Raw genomic sequence first — 15007 nt, 5'->3', positions numbered from 1 at the left:
ATGTTTGATTCATGTTGTTTGGTTTAATTCTGTGTAAAACCCTAAAACTGGACATTTATAAAGACTCGTGTTAGTTTTAAATGTTCACAGCCGTTGGATAATTCTGGGGAGATTTATCCTACCAAGGCTGATACTGGTGTGCCACCAAGTATTGGGATGGCCTGTCTCAGCCACCAGGGTAAGACCCGAGGCACACGCAGTATGGGATTACTTGAATCCTTGAACCGGACCAGATTTTCAGTATTGCCCTGGACCTTGGAGACAGATGGGCAAAACTGGAAAATTACACCTGACCCCTAGACTCGATTATGACACTTCACTAGGTGTTGGATCAGGCTGCCTTTGATATGTCAATCAGTGAGATCCTTAGCGGGGATCAAAACCTGGGTATGTTGGGGTAGTTTGAGAATTCATCTGAGTGGGTGATCATAGGGACAGAATCAGCCACTTTGTCGGACAAAGGGTAATGATCGGGAATGCACTCTCTCAGATGGAAACCAAACTGCCGGCAGTTGATTTCAATCGTTGGAATTTTGTTTTGCAAAATTAATATATATATATATATATATATATATATTAGTACAGTTTCAAATTGTTTGCAAATGGTTTTAATTCCAGGATCCATGTGAGAGGACAGTGCGGCACTGTTCCTTGCAGCCGAGGGAGAGGTCCTCTCTTGTCGGGCAGTGCCTGATCATTGAGGGCTGAGAGGTTAAGTATAAGACCATTGAGGATAATACCTGATGGGCTAATCTTGCACCTGCCCACAGTCCCTGGGTTTTTATAAGATGGCTTGGCCCAGGTACCACTTAATGTAAGTGTTGGGCCCATAGGGTCCATATGATGGACTCAAGGGGTTCATTGAGTTTTTCAGTGAATTCGGCTGGGCCTTGTATTAAAGGCTGGGCCGAACCCATGTGGCTGGTGTGTAGATCAATGCTTGGGTTCCACGCCATACAAAGAAGCCCAACTGGGCAGCAGATTGGAAAGTAATTAGACACTGAACACTTAATGGGCCAGAAGCTCATTTCGAGGTGGGCTGATATGATCACCCATCCTTGGGGCGAATCTGAGATTAATGTTAGTAAAAGGATTGGGCCTTTAGCCTTATCCACTCTTGGAGACCAAATTCAAATTAGATTTGAATCTGGTAACCTCCTGATAAGATCAGGAGTAAGCTAACTTTATCTGCAGATAGGATTAAGATTATCCCCTATCCAAATACTGATTTGGATTGGGATAACTCCTAATTAGGAGGTTTCTTAATCAAGAAGAAAGGAGGAGAAACCCTAACCAAAAAAAGGAGAGAAATAATACAGGTTTCGAATCAAGAAAAATCGCAAGAAAGGTTCCTGCGAATTGAGATCAGATCTCATACTCCAGAAAAAGAAAAAAAAGAAGTTCAGCCTTTTCGCCTTTAGAGTTCTCCTCCTGCCGCCGCCATCTCCTTTGCAAGATTAGATCTTTGCAGAAAAGAAAGTCAAGAAATGTGTTCTTGACATCAGTCTTGCAAGAAAAACTGAAATAGATTCAGTGTTTAGTGCTTCCAGAGGATACTTGCGAAGGATCCAGTGTGTAGGACGCACCCTGCTGGTCCTGTTCCATCCACAGCTGTGTCATATTCAGCAGGAATGGATCTTGGAGCATTCTTTGGGCGTGAACACCAACTTTGGGAGATAGTGCTTCTCTGGATCAGGTATATTCCTCCCATTTGTCTTTTGGTACAGATCTGGTTTGATTATGGTTCAAGTAGGATCCTTGAATATTGTATTCTAAATTTAGGGAATATGATTCCCAATTGGGAGAAGGTAGAAAAATTTTTGAAATTCGCCCACTCATTCCACAACCTTTATGGCGTCCATTAGATGGATCCTACCATTCTTTCAATACAGTGTGGGATTAATTGAATCTTTGAACTGGACCAGATTTCCAGTATTGCCCTGGACCTTAGAGATTGATGGGCAAAACTAGAAAGTTACACCCGACCCCTAGACTCGATTATGATACTGCACTAGGTGTCAGATTGGGCTGTCTTTGATGTACCAAGCAGTGAGATCCTTAGCGGGGGTCAAAACTTGGGTATGTTGGGACAGTCTGAGAATTCATCTGAGTGGGTGATCATAGTGACAGGATCAGCCCCTTTGTCGGACAAAGGTAATGATTGGGGATGCACTCTCACTGATGGAAACCAAGATTGCCGGTAGCCGATTTCAATCGTTGAGATTTGTATTACAAAATATATTTTATATGAGATATAAAAGTATATATATTATGGTTTTGAAATGTTTGCAAATAGGTTTTAATTCCCAGGATCCATACTTGAGAGAGTGCAACACTGTTCCTTGCAGCCGAGGGAGAGGTCCTCTCTTGTCGGGCAGTGTATGATCATTATGGGCAGAGAGGTTAAGTGTAAGGCCATTGAGGATAATACCTGATGGGCTAATCTTGCATCTGCCCAGTCCCTGGGTGTTACAAGGTGGCTTGGCCCAGGGACCACTTAGGGTAAGTGTTGGGCCCATAGAGCCCATCTGATGGGTTTCAGGGGGTGCACTGTCCATAACAGTGTATTCGGCCAGGCCTTGTAACAAAGGCTGGGCTGAACCCATGTGGCTGATGTGTAGATCAATGTTTTGGTCCTACGCCATACAAGGAATCCCAACTGGGCAGTAGTTTGGAAGGCTTAATGAATACATAACCCTAAATGGGCCTTAAGCCCATTTCGAACTGGGCTAATTTGATTAGTCTTTAAGTGGCGAATTCTGAGATAAGGTCAGCTGATAGGATTGGGCCCACACCCTATCCACTCAGAGAGTCCAAGATCTAAATGAGACATCTTCTTGGAGAGAGTGACTCTGTGCCTGAAAGGAACGTTTCCTTTCTTGGAGTTCTCCATGTTGTACCTCTTGACAATTTTGTCAATATAAGCAGCCTGGGATAATCCAATTATCCGCTTCGATCTATCTCTATAGAGTCGAAGACCCAATATGTATGAGGCTTCTCCAAGATCTTTCATGGAGAACTGCTGTGATAGCCATACCTTGACCAAAGTCAACATTCCTACATCATTCCCAATGAGTAGGATATCGTCCAACGTACAACACCAAAAATGTGATCTTATCCCCACTGGACTTCCTGTAAACACAGGGCTCATCCGGATTCTGCTCAAAGTAAAACGTTTTGACTGCAGAATCAAAACGGATGTTCCAACTCCTAGAAGCCTGCTTAAGTCCATATATGGATCTATTAAATTTACATACCATGTGTTCCTGACCAGCAGCAATGAAGCCTTGCGGCTGCTGCATGTAGATATCTTCACTAAGATCTCCATTCAGGAACGCGGTTTTGACATCCATTTGCCAAATCTCATAGTCATGGTACGCTGCTACAGCTAGCAGGATCCTAATGGATTTAAGCATGGCCACGGGCGAAAAGGTTTCCTCATAGTCGATGCCTTCTTTCTGAGTATACCCTTTCGCCACCAAACGAGCTTTAAAGGTCTCAATCCTGCCATCGGGGCCCTTCTTCCTCTTGTAGATCCATTTGCAACCAATTGCTTTTACCCCGGATGGCGGATCTTCTAGAGTCCAGACTCCATTGGCCTCCATCGAGTCCATCTCAGCTCTCATGGCCTCCACCCACTTCTGGAATCTATGTCTAACATAGCTTCCGCGTAAGTTATAGGATCCTCCTCACTAGTCAAGGCTTCCACCAGGTAACTATCCTAGTTGTAACCATATCGGACTGGTGGCCTGGATACCCAAGTGGATCTTCTAGGTTGGTCACTACCTGGAACTTGTGGAACATCTCCCACTGCTCATGAGCTCTCCTCATCAAGAAATATTTCCTGACGATGGGTGTCTAGGATGTATTCGGTTTCTAAGAATTGGGCGTTTCGACTACAGAACACTTTCTGCTAACTTGTTCGCACTCATTCTTTTAACGTGAGCAGGACAACCCCAAATCTTCAAGTGTCTTACACTTGGCTTCCTTCCCGTCCAAAGTTCATATGGAGTTTTCAGAACTGATTTGGTTGGAACCCGATTCAGCACGTAGATATCAGTCTCTAATGCATATCCTCGAAAGGATGTGAGTAATTCTGAGTGTACGAGAAGTGACCGGACCATGTCCAACAAGGTCCTATTCCTCCTCTCTGAAACACCGTTGAGTTTAGGTGTAGCAGGAGGAGCTAATTGTGACACTATCCCATTAATCTTCAAGTAGTCCCTGAATTCGTCAGAGAGATACTCGCCACCTCGATCCGATCAAAGGGCCTTAATTTCTCTCCCTAACTGTTTCTCAACTTCCTGTCTGAAATCTTTGAACTTTTCAAGGAATTCAGACTTGTGTCTCATTAGGTACACGTAACCATATCATGAAAAATCATCAGTAAAGGTGATGAAATACACATGTTGATTCCATGTCCTAACACTTAGGGGACCACATACATCAATATGTATTAGTTCAAGTGTTCCTGCACATCTTTCAGTCTTACCGTCAAATGGCCACTTAGTCATCTTACCTTGGAGGCAAGGCTCATAAGTGGGAAAATTTTTTACAGTTATAAAATCCAAAGGACCATCATTTACCAGCCTTGTGATTCGGTCAATACCGATATGGTCAAGTCGGTAATTCCAGAGGCACGTGGGATTTACTGTATCACAAGTCCTTTTCTTGGGTTTTTCGACCGACATAATTTCGGTTAAGTTAGTTTCCAGAGATGGATGTAGAACATAGAGACCATTCTCCATTTCCCCGCATGCGATGAATTTGTTATTCCAATTAACAGTAATCATATTACTAAAATAAACAGTATATCCATCAGCACACAGTTTAGAAACAGAAATTAAATTTCTTCTCAAGTTCTGTACATAAAGAAAATCTTTAAGTACAAGCACTCATTCTCTAAAAACTAATTCTACCGTTCCTATTACCACAACTGCAACACTTGCATTCGTTCCCAAGAATAGTGTCACTTCTCCTTCACTCAATCTTCTACTAACTTTGAACCCCTGCAGTGATAAACGCATGAGTTGAAGCCCCAGAGTCAACACACCAGGACACAGAAGTAACTAACATATTAGTTTCTATGACACAAGTTTTGACGTTACCTTTCTTAGATTTCAGGTAGGCAGGACAGTTCCTCTTCCAGTGGCCGGTCTGTTTACAGAAGTGACAAACATCAGATGCCTTGTTCTTCTTCTACTTCTTGGGCTTGGCAGCTTTCTTCTGGGGCTTCTTTGCCTTTCTCTTTTTCTTGTCCGATTTGTTAGATTCAGCAAGCATGACCAAAGGCTCATCCTTCTTAAGTAGATCCTTGGCCCTCTACAACATATTGCTAAGTTTCTGGACGCTGACATTCAACTTGTTCATGTTGTAGTTCATTGTGAATGCATTGAAGGAAGAGGGCAAAGAATTCAGGATGGCATCTACTTGCGTGCCAAGATCTAGCCCGGATCTAAGGGCTTCGAGTTTATTAATGTAGCCCATCATCTGAAGACAATGGTCGTGAGCTTTCTGCCTTTTGGACATCTGTGCGGTCATGAACAGTTTCAGGACCTTCAATCGAGTAGAACGATTCTACTCTTCATACATTGTCTTTAAACTGTCCAATATGTCCTTGGCTAGTTCGATCTGATCGAACTGCCTCTGTAATGAGTTGTCTAGTGAGGCAATGACAAAGCAACAGGCTAGGGTGTTCTTATCCTCCCAATCTTGGTACTCCCTCCTACGGGCCTCAGAAGCCCTATCACCCGGACGCTCCGGGGTAGGATTTTTCACCACCTTACCTAACTTTTCGAAAGTTAGGATCAGCATAAGATTTTTCTACCAGTCAGCATAGTTTGGGCCCTTAAGCTTATTATAGTCTAGAAGCTTTGCGAATTGACCATTTGCCATTTTCTGATAAAACAGCAAAGACGTTAGTCCACAACCTTGTTTGATTCATGTTACCTACATAGATACAGTTTTTAATCTATGTTCATCTCTGAGATTTCCCTCCTTTCTCAGTGACGGAGACAGCGAAATGTCTCTGGAAATGTGGGAAACCACATAGGGTGCGTGACGTCAATATGTCCTTGGACACTTCGATCTTATCGAATTGTTGCTGTATTAGATTATCGAATTGTCACAGTATTGGATCTTCATACATACTCTCTTTGTCTGGCCTCAGAAACCCTGTCACCCGGACGATTCGGAGTAGGGTTCTTTGCAATTTTGTCCAATTTCTCGGACGTTAGAACCAGTATAAGGTTTCAAAACCAATCAGCATAATTAGGGCCATTGAATTTGTTGTCATCCAACAGTTTGGTAAAGTTTCCGTTTGCCATTTCTAGTAAAGGCAAGGCAGATTTGTAAGTCCACAACCTAATTGATTCATGTCATCACATAGATATGGCTTTTAATCTATGTTCCATTTCCATTTTGAGCATCTCTGAGATTCCCTGAGAAATCACATAGGGTGCATGGAGCTATTTCAACTGCATAACCCCATCACTTTCTATGAAGGATCTCATTCACTCATCTTATGAGCTTTCCCTTTGGCATCTGTCAGACAAGGTTCATAGCAATTTTAGGTTAAACAATTTTGTCTAGTAAGTACTCACCCATCATGTGTGTGAACGCCAAGGTACCATGAGAGAGTCTTCTATTTTAGGATAGGCTCCTCCCACATTGGTCTATGACGCCCCTATCATCTCATTAAGCAATCCGACCAACTACATTAACAGATGGATAGCCCAATTTCACCCACCAATACAGTCAACATTCATACTAATGATGGAAGGCCTTTAGAGAATTCATCATAGAATCTCTCTATCACACGCACTTATATTTTTAGGAGGGAACGAATAATTACGCCCAAATTTAATTTAGGTCAAACTAAAGTGGCTCCCACTGGTTTTCATAATGCTAGATTTAGATGGGCCCTTAACGGCTAGGGTTTCGCACGGTTCCTCTTTGGGAGGAAGCTGGTGTGGGGTCCACCATTCTAGGAGATCATCCAATGATCTTACGGACACCATGACAATAATGTGCATTCATCCATGGTGTGCATAAGAGCCACTATCGAATCAGCATGCACCAAGTGCTTGTGACCCATGAACGTAGCACATCACACATCCATACATCATATGCATGAAATCCATAATTGATCCAACCAATTAAATAACTATAAAACCCATATGTAAAGCCCATTTAAAGTCCATAATCTAGGTATATGGGTCGAAGTGCAAAGAGCAGTTCGGACCATATAGCATTTATGTTGAATTGGGCTAAAGCGGTTTAAACAGATTAAAACCGAGTTTTACAAGTGTGGGCCGAATTGCATCTTGCAATTAACCATCAACTCCTCGACCCAAATAGGAAAATTTTAGGGTTGAGAACAGCCCCCATCGAACCACATATTCAGTCCAACTAGTTAGGTCCAATCTGGTTCGAATGGGTCTAGGGTTTGATGTTTAATTCAATATTCAATTCAAGAAGATTATCTGAAATTAAACAACTGATACAAGACAATCAAGAATCAGTAGGAGGACTGTTCGTAAGATTGCTACCCTACAAAAAAATTTTAGATCGCAGTATACAGTTTCCAAAACTACAAATCGCAAATGGTTGAACCCAAATCTGCGAAAATCTCTCCTCTGCACTTTTTGCTTCATCTTCGAATGAAATAAAATAGAAAACCTATTTTCTATTAATATTACATCAGATTTAAATTCCTATATATTCCATCTAAAATTAAAATTAATTAATTATAGACCAAGAATGAATAGAACAACAGGTGCATAGATTTCTTGCGCCATTAAAGAATTCGATCTCCACCATACGAACAGCCCAAAAACCAAGAAAAATATATAGAATAGTTCTAAATATTAATCAGATTAATAAAGATTTAATTTCAGATCAATCGCCCAGAACTGGGAACCAATTTCCTAGAAAAACATTAACTACGCAAATCGAGTAGAACACCTTCTACCCATTTGCGCAGATCAAGATCGGGTTTAATTTGGTTCAAGATTTGAACCTAGCTCTAATACCACTGAAGGGATGAGAGGTCCATCATATGGATGGCCGAACCCTACAGGAAGGTTGAGTGAAATTTCAAAAATTTCTCTCTCCCATTTGGGAATCGCATTCCCTAATTTAGAAAACTGCATTTTCAATGATCAATCTTGAATCAAACTGGGCTAGATCTAGAACCAAAAAGGGAGGAGAGGGATATACTTGATATGGAGTAACAGTAACTCCCAATGAAGGTGTTCACGCCAAAGGAGAAAACCAAAATCTGCTCCCACTGAAGATGACGCAGTGTGAAGTGAAGAAGAATCAGCAGGATGGCTCTCTTGCAAGAACCAAATTCTTCAGCAAGAATGTAGTGGAGGGCTGGTGAGCACAATTTCAGAGTGCCTCTTCTAGCAAGAAGCAATACCAAAAATGGTTCTTGATCACTCCCACAGGTAGAGATCGAACTAGGTAGGGGTGGCAAGAACAGGAAGAAAAGAGTAGAAGACAAGAGTAGTCAAACTGTGAGTTATCTTCTCTCTTAATTCAACAGACTGTGAGTGTCTTTGAAGGTCTGCCCTACTCTCCTATGCATAGCCTTAAAGAGAGGCTCTCCTAATCCTATTAGGAGTTTCCTAATCCAAATCTTATATTTGGTTCTGGACTCTCTTTAAGAGATAAGGATAATAGCTTATCTTATCTATAGATAAAGATCAGTCTTCCTAATCAAATTAGGAGTTTCCTGATCTAAATCTTTATTTGGATCTGGACTCTTTGAGTGAATAGGGATAGCCCCTTATCCTATCTGCTGATCAAAATCCCAGAACCGTCCCTTATTTAATTAATTTTATTAAGCCAGTTCGAATGGGCTTTAGGCTCATTAAGTCTATGAAATCACTTAACCTCTTAACATGCTGCCCAGTTGGCTATCCTTGTATGGTGTGGTACCAAAACATTGAAGGGATGAGAGATCCATCATATGGATGGCCGAACCCTATAGGTAGGTTGGGCGAAATTTCAAAAATTTCTCTCCCCCATGTGGGAATCACATTCCCTATTTTAGAAAACTGCATTTTCAGTGATCAATCTTAAACCCTAAGCCAGACCAGATCTGAAACCAAAAAGTAGGAGAGGGAAATACCTGATATGGAGTAATGGTAACTCCTAACAAATGTGTTCACGCCCAAGGAGATCACCAAAAATTGCTCCCACTGAAGATGATATAGCGTAGGATGGAGCAGAATCAGTAGGGCGGTTCTTTAGCAAGAACCTGATTCTTCACCAAGAATCCGATGAAGGGAGAGTGAGAACGACTTCATATCAGTTTTTCTCCCAAAATTGATATCAAAAACCTTTCTTGATCACTCCTACAAGTGGAGATCGAACTGGCAATGGCGGTAGCAACAGGAGAGGGCAAGAGTAGAATATGGCATTAGTCTAACTGCAGCTGTCTTCTATCTTGTATCAGTAATCTAATTGGTGAATTGGGGTTCGCCCTCCTCCTCTATTTATAGCCTTAAAGTGAGGTTCTCCTAATCCCATTAGGAGTTTCCTAATCAAAATCTTGTATTTGGATCTGGACATTGTTTAAGAGATAAGGATAATCCATATTCTTATCTGTAGATAAATGTCAGCCCTCCTAATCTTATTTGGAGTTTCCTAATTCAAATCATTATTTGGATCTGGACTCTCTGAGTGGATAGGGAAAACTCCTTATCCTATATGCTGATCTAAATCCCAGAACCGCCCCTTCTTTAATTAATCATATTAAACCAGTTCGAATAGGACTTTAGGCCCATTAAGTCCATGTGCTCACTTATCCTCCAAACTGCTATGCAATTAGGTATCCTTATATGGCGTGGGACCCAAAGATTGATCTACACATCAGCCACATGGGTTCAGCCCAGCCTCTATTACAAGACATAGTTGAATTCATTGTAGGAGACAGTGAACCCCTGAGTCCATCACCATGGGCTCTTAATGGGCCCAACATTTACACTAAATGGTCCCTAGATCAAGCCACCTTATAAAAACCCAAGGACTGTGGGCAGATGCAAGATTAGCCCATCAGGTATTACCCTCATTGGTCCCACACTTAACCTCTCAGCCCATAATGATCAAACACTACCCACGAAGAGAGGACCTCTCCCTCGGCTGCAAGGAACAAGCACTCCCTACTCACATAGATCCCAAGAATTAAAACATTTTTGCAAACATTTTGAAACCACCATATATATGTATATCTCTATATAAATATATTTTGCAAAACAAATTTCAAGGGTTGAAATCAACTACCGACAATTTTGGTTTCCATTAGAGAGAGTGCATCCCTGATCATTCATTTTGTCTAACAAAGGGGTTTATCCTGTCACTATGATCATCCACTCAGATGAATTCTTGGACTGTCACAATATACCTATGTTAGGATCTCCTCTAAGGATCTTACTGATTGAAATATCAAAGACAACCCAATCCGACACCTAGTGCAATATCATAATCGAGTCTAGGGGTCAGGTGTAACATTCTAATTTTTTCCATCTATCTCCAAGGTCCAGGGAAATACCGGAATTCTAGTCCGGTCCAGGGTTTCAAGAAAACCAACACTGCATGTACCTCATGTCTCACCCTGGCAGCTGAGATAAGCCACCCCAACCAACTTGGCGGCACATCAATGTTAGCCTTGGTAGGATAAATCTCCTCAGATCAATCCAATGGCTGTGAAGATTCCAAACTAACACGAGTCTCATATGTGTATAGTTTAAGGGTATTACACAGAAACACATCATAATAACATGAATCAAATATGTACCTTATTCATTTACATTAAATGTCATAAGGTACATCATTCTTATTGGAGTTATGGGCATACACTGTCTAACAAACATTGATCTACGCATCAGCCACATGGGTTCAGCTGCTTTGTTACAAGGCCTGCCCGAATTCACTGTAGAAGATAGTGAACCCCTGAGTACATCACCATGGGCTCTTAATGAACCCAACATTTACACTAAATGGTCCTTGGGTCCAGCCACCTTATGAAAACCCAAGGACTGTGGGCAAATGCAAGATTATCCCATCAAGTATTAACCTCAATGGTCTTACACTTAAATTCTTAGCCCATAATGATCAAACACTACCCAACAAGAGAGGACATCTCCCTCGATTGCAAGGTACAGTGTTGCACTCTCTACTCACATGGATCCCGGGAATTAAAACCATTTGCAAACATTTTGAAACCATAATATATATATATATATATATATATATATGTATGTATGTATGTATGTATATCTTTATATAAATATATTTTGCAAAAACAAATTTCAACGGTTGAAATCAACTGCCGGCAGTTTAGGTTTCCATCAGAGAGAGTGCATCCCTGATCATTCCCTTTGTCCGTCAAAGGGGCTGATCCTGTCACTATGATCACCACTTTGATGAATTCTCGGACTATCCTAACATACCCAGGTTTTGACCCCCTCTAAGGATCTCACTGATTAGCATATCAAAAACAGCCCAATCCGACACCTAGCGCAGTATCATAATCGAGTCTAGGGGTTAGGTGTAGCATTCTAGTTTTGCCCATCTGTCTCCAAGGTCCAAGGCAATACTGGAATTTTGATCCGATTCAAGGTTTCAAGAAAACCCACACTGGATGCACCTTAGGTCTCACCCTGGCAGCTGAGACAAGCCACCCCAACCAATTTGGTGGAACATCTGTGTTAGCCTTGGCAGGATAAATCTCTCCAGATCTATCCAACGGTTGTGAAGATTCTAATCTAACACGAGTCTCATAAGTGTCCAATTTAAGGGTATTATATAGAAACACGCCACAATGGCATGAATCAATTATGTACTTTATTCATTTACACTAAATGTCAAAAGGTACATCAATCTGATTGGAACTAAGGGCATAACTATCTAACATGGCTAACTTGGCTCTCTTTGTATGGCGTGGGACCCTAACATTAATCTTCACAAAAGCCATATGGGTTCAGTCTAGCTCTGTTACAAGGCCTGGCCGAATTTGCTACTGAACACACTGAACCCCTGAGCCCATCAGTATGGACTCTTAACAGGCCTAACATTTACACTAAATGGTCATTGAGTCAAGCCACCTTATGAAAGCCCAAGGACTATGGTCTTAAGTGAGATTAGCCCATCAGGTATAAAAGCCCTAAATGATCTTACACGTAACCTCTCAGCTCATAATAATCAAACACTACCCGACAAGAGAAGACATTTCCCTCGGCTGCAAGGTACAATGTTGCACTCTCTGCTCGAATGGATCCTAGGAATTAAAACCTTTGCAAACCTTTTTCATAAAAAACATGATATATATATATTTCAAAACAAATCTCAAACAAGTTTGAAATCCACTACCAGCAGTTTAGGTTTCCATCAAAGAGAGTATTGTCCCCGATCATTCACTTTGTCCGACAAAGGGACTGATTCTGTCACTAGAATCACCCACTCAGGTGAATTCTCAAACTGCCCCAACATACCCAGGTTTTGATCCCTGCTAAGAATGTCACTGATTGGCATATCAAAGATAGCTCAATCCAACACCTAGTGCAGTACCATAATCGAGTTTAGGGGTTAGGTTTAACTTTCCAGTTTTGCCCACCTGTCTCCAAGGTCTTAGGTTTAACAGGAAACTAGTCCGGTTCAAAGTTTCAAGAAAACCCACACTACATGTGCTTCGGGTCTCACCCTAGGAACTAAGATAAGTAACTCCAACCGACTTGGCAACACATTAGTGTCAGCCTTGGCAAGATAAACCTCCCCAGGTTTAAGCAACGGTTGCGAACATTCTAAACTAGCATGTGTCTCATAAGTATCTAGTTTAAGGGTATTACACAGAAACACACCACATATAACATAAATCAATTATGTACTATTTTTCATTTACAATAAATATCAAATGTACATTAATCTGATTAGAGCTAAGGGCATACACTATCTAACAACTCCCACTTGCACTTAGGTTTCATCGGGTACAAGCTAGAGTCCCATACTGTCCATGTATTTCTCAAACACTTTCTATGTCAGTGGCTTAATCAATGGGTCTACCACATTCTCCACAGATTCGACCTTTTGAATCTGGGCGTCCCTTCTACCAACAATCTCCCGCAATACATGGTACTTCCTTTCGATGTGCTTCGACTTTTAGTGGACTCGAGGCTCTTTAGCCTAAGCAATGGCTCCAGTGCTGTCACACAACAGTGGAATGGGTGATGTGTTGGATGGAACTACTAATTCTTGAATAAACTTCTTAATCCAAATGGCTTCCTTGGCAGCTTCACTTGCAGCAATGTACTTGGCCTCGGTCGTGGAATCTGTTGTGGACCCTTGTTTACTGCTTTTCCAGCTAACTACACAGGACCCCATCGTAAAGATGTAGACTTTTTATCGTCTGGGTCTGACTAGAAGTCGGCTTCAGTGTACCCTTGGATCTATAGTAAACTACCATCGAATACTAGACAAAATTCTTGTCATTTGAAGGTATTTAAGTATGTTTTTCATAGTTGCCTAGCGCTCTTGTCCTGTGTTTGATTGGTATCTACATACCACACTCACTACCTGAGCAATATCTGGTCGAGTGCACAGCATGGCATACATGATGCACCCTACGGCTGAGGCATAGGGAACATCTCTCATGCCCTCAATCTCCTCGGGAGTCTTGAGAGACATACCCTTGGAGAGAGTGACTCCATCTCTGAAATGGACAAATCCCTTCTTAGAGCTCTCCATGTTGTATCATTTGACAATCTTGTCAATGTAAGTAGACTGGGGTAATCCTATTATCCTATTTGATCTAACTCTATAAAATCGAAGTCTCAAGATATTGGAGGCTTCTCTAAGATCCTTCATGGAGAATTGCTATGAAAGCCATACCTTCACCGTAGTTAACATTCCTACATCATTCCCAATGAGTAAAATGCCATCTACATATTGAACTCATAATGTAATCTTATCTCCCACTGCTTTCTTGTAAACACAGGGCTCATCCGGGTTCTGCTCAAAGTCAAATTGTTTGACGGTAGAGTCAAATCGGATGTTTCAACTTCTAGAAGCTTGTTTAAGTCCATAGATGGATCGGTTGAGTTTACACACCATGTGTTCCTGACCTACAGCAATGAAACCTTACGGTTGCTGCATATAAATATCTTCAGTAAGATCTCCATTCAGGAGTGCGGTTTTGACATCCATTTGCCAAATTTCATAGTCATAGTGTGCTGCTACAGTTAGCAAGATCTTTATGATTTAAGCATGGCCACTAGCAAAAAGGTTTCCTCATAATTGATTCCTTCTTTCTGAGTGTACCCATTCGCTACAAGACGAGCTTTATATGTCCCAATCTTTCCATCAAGGCCATCTCGGCTTTCATGGGATCTTCCTCACTGATCGTGGCTTCCATTAAGTAACTTTCTTGATCATAGTCATAATGAACTAGAGGCCTAGAAACCCAGGTAGATCTTCTAAGGTGGGTATTATCTGGAACCTATGGGACATCTCCCACTAATCCTGAGCTCTCCTCATCAAGAACAATTTCCTAACGATGATTTTCCAAAATATAATCTTCTTTGAAGAAATAGGCATTTCGACTGAAAAACAATTTTTACTCTTTTGGGTCATAGAAAAAGTAGCTTATAGAACTTTTGGGGTAACCTACAAATAGGCAACGGCTAGTCTTGGGTTCCAATTTGTTAGCACTTGTTCTCTTAACATGTGTCGGACAACCCCAAATCTTCAAGTGTTTCACACTTGGTTTCTTACCAGTCCAAAGCTCATAGGGAGTCGTAGGAACGGATTTAGTTAGAACCTGGTTTAGCACGTATATCGCAATCTCCAATATGTATCCCCAAAAGGATATAGGTAGTTCCGAGTGGACGAGAAGTGAACGAACTATATCCAATAGAGTTCGGTTTCTCCTCTCTGATACACTATTTAGTTTTGGTGTAATAGGAGGAATTAACTGTGATACAATCCCATTGTCCTTTATGTA

This window comes from Nelumbo lutea, chromosome 2, assembly GCF_056320005.1.
Source record: "Nelumbo lutea isolate HS-2025 chromosome 2, American lotus-T2T, whole genome shotgun sequence".
In the NCBI taxonomy this organism is placed as follows: domain Eukaryota; kingdom Viridiplantae; phylum Streptophyta; class Magnoliopsida; order Proteales; family Nelumbonaceae; genus Nelumbo; species Nelumbo lutea.
Note: the sequence above shows the minus strand (reverse complement) of the source record.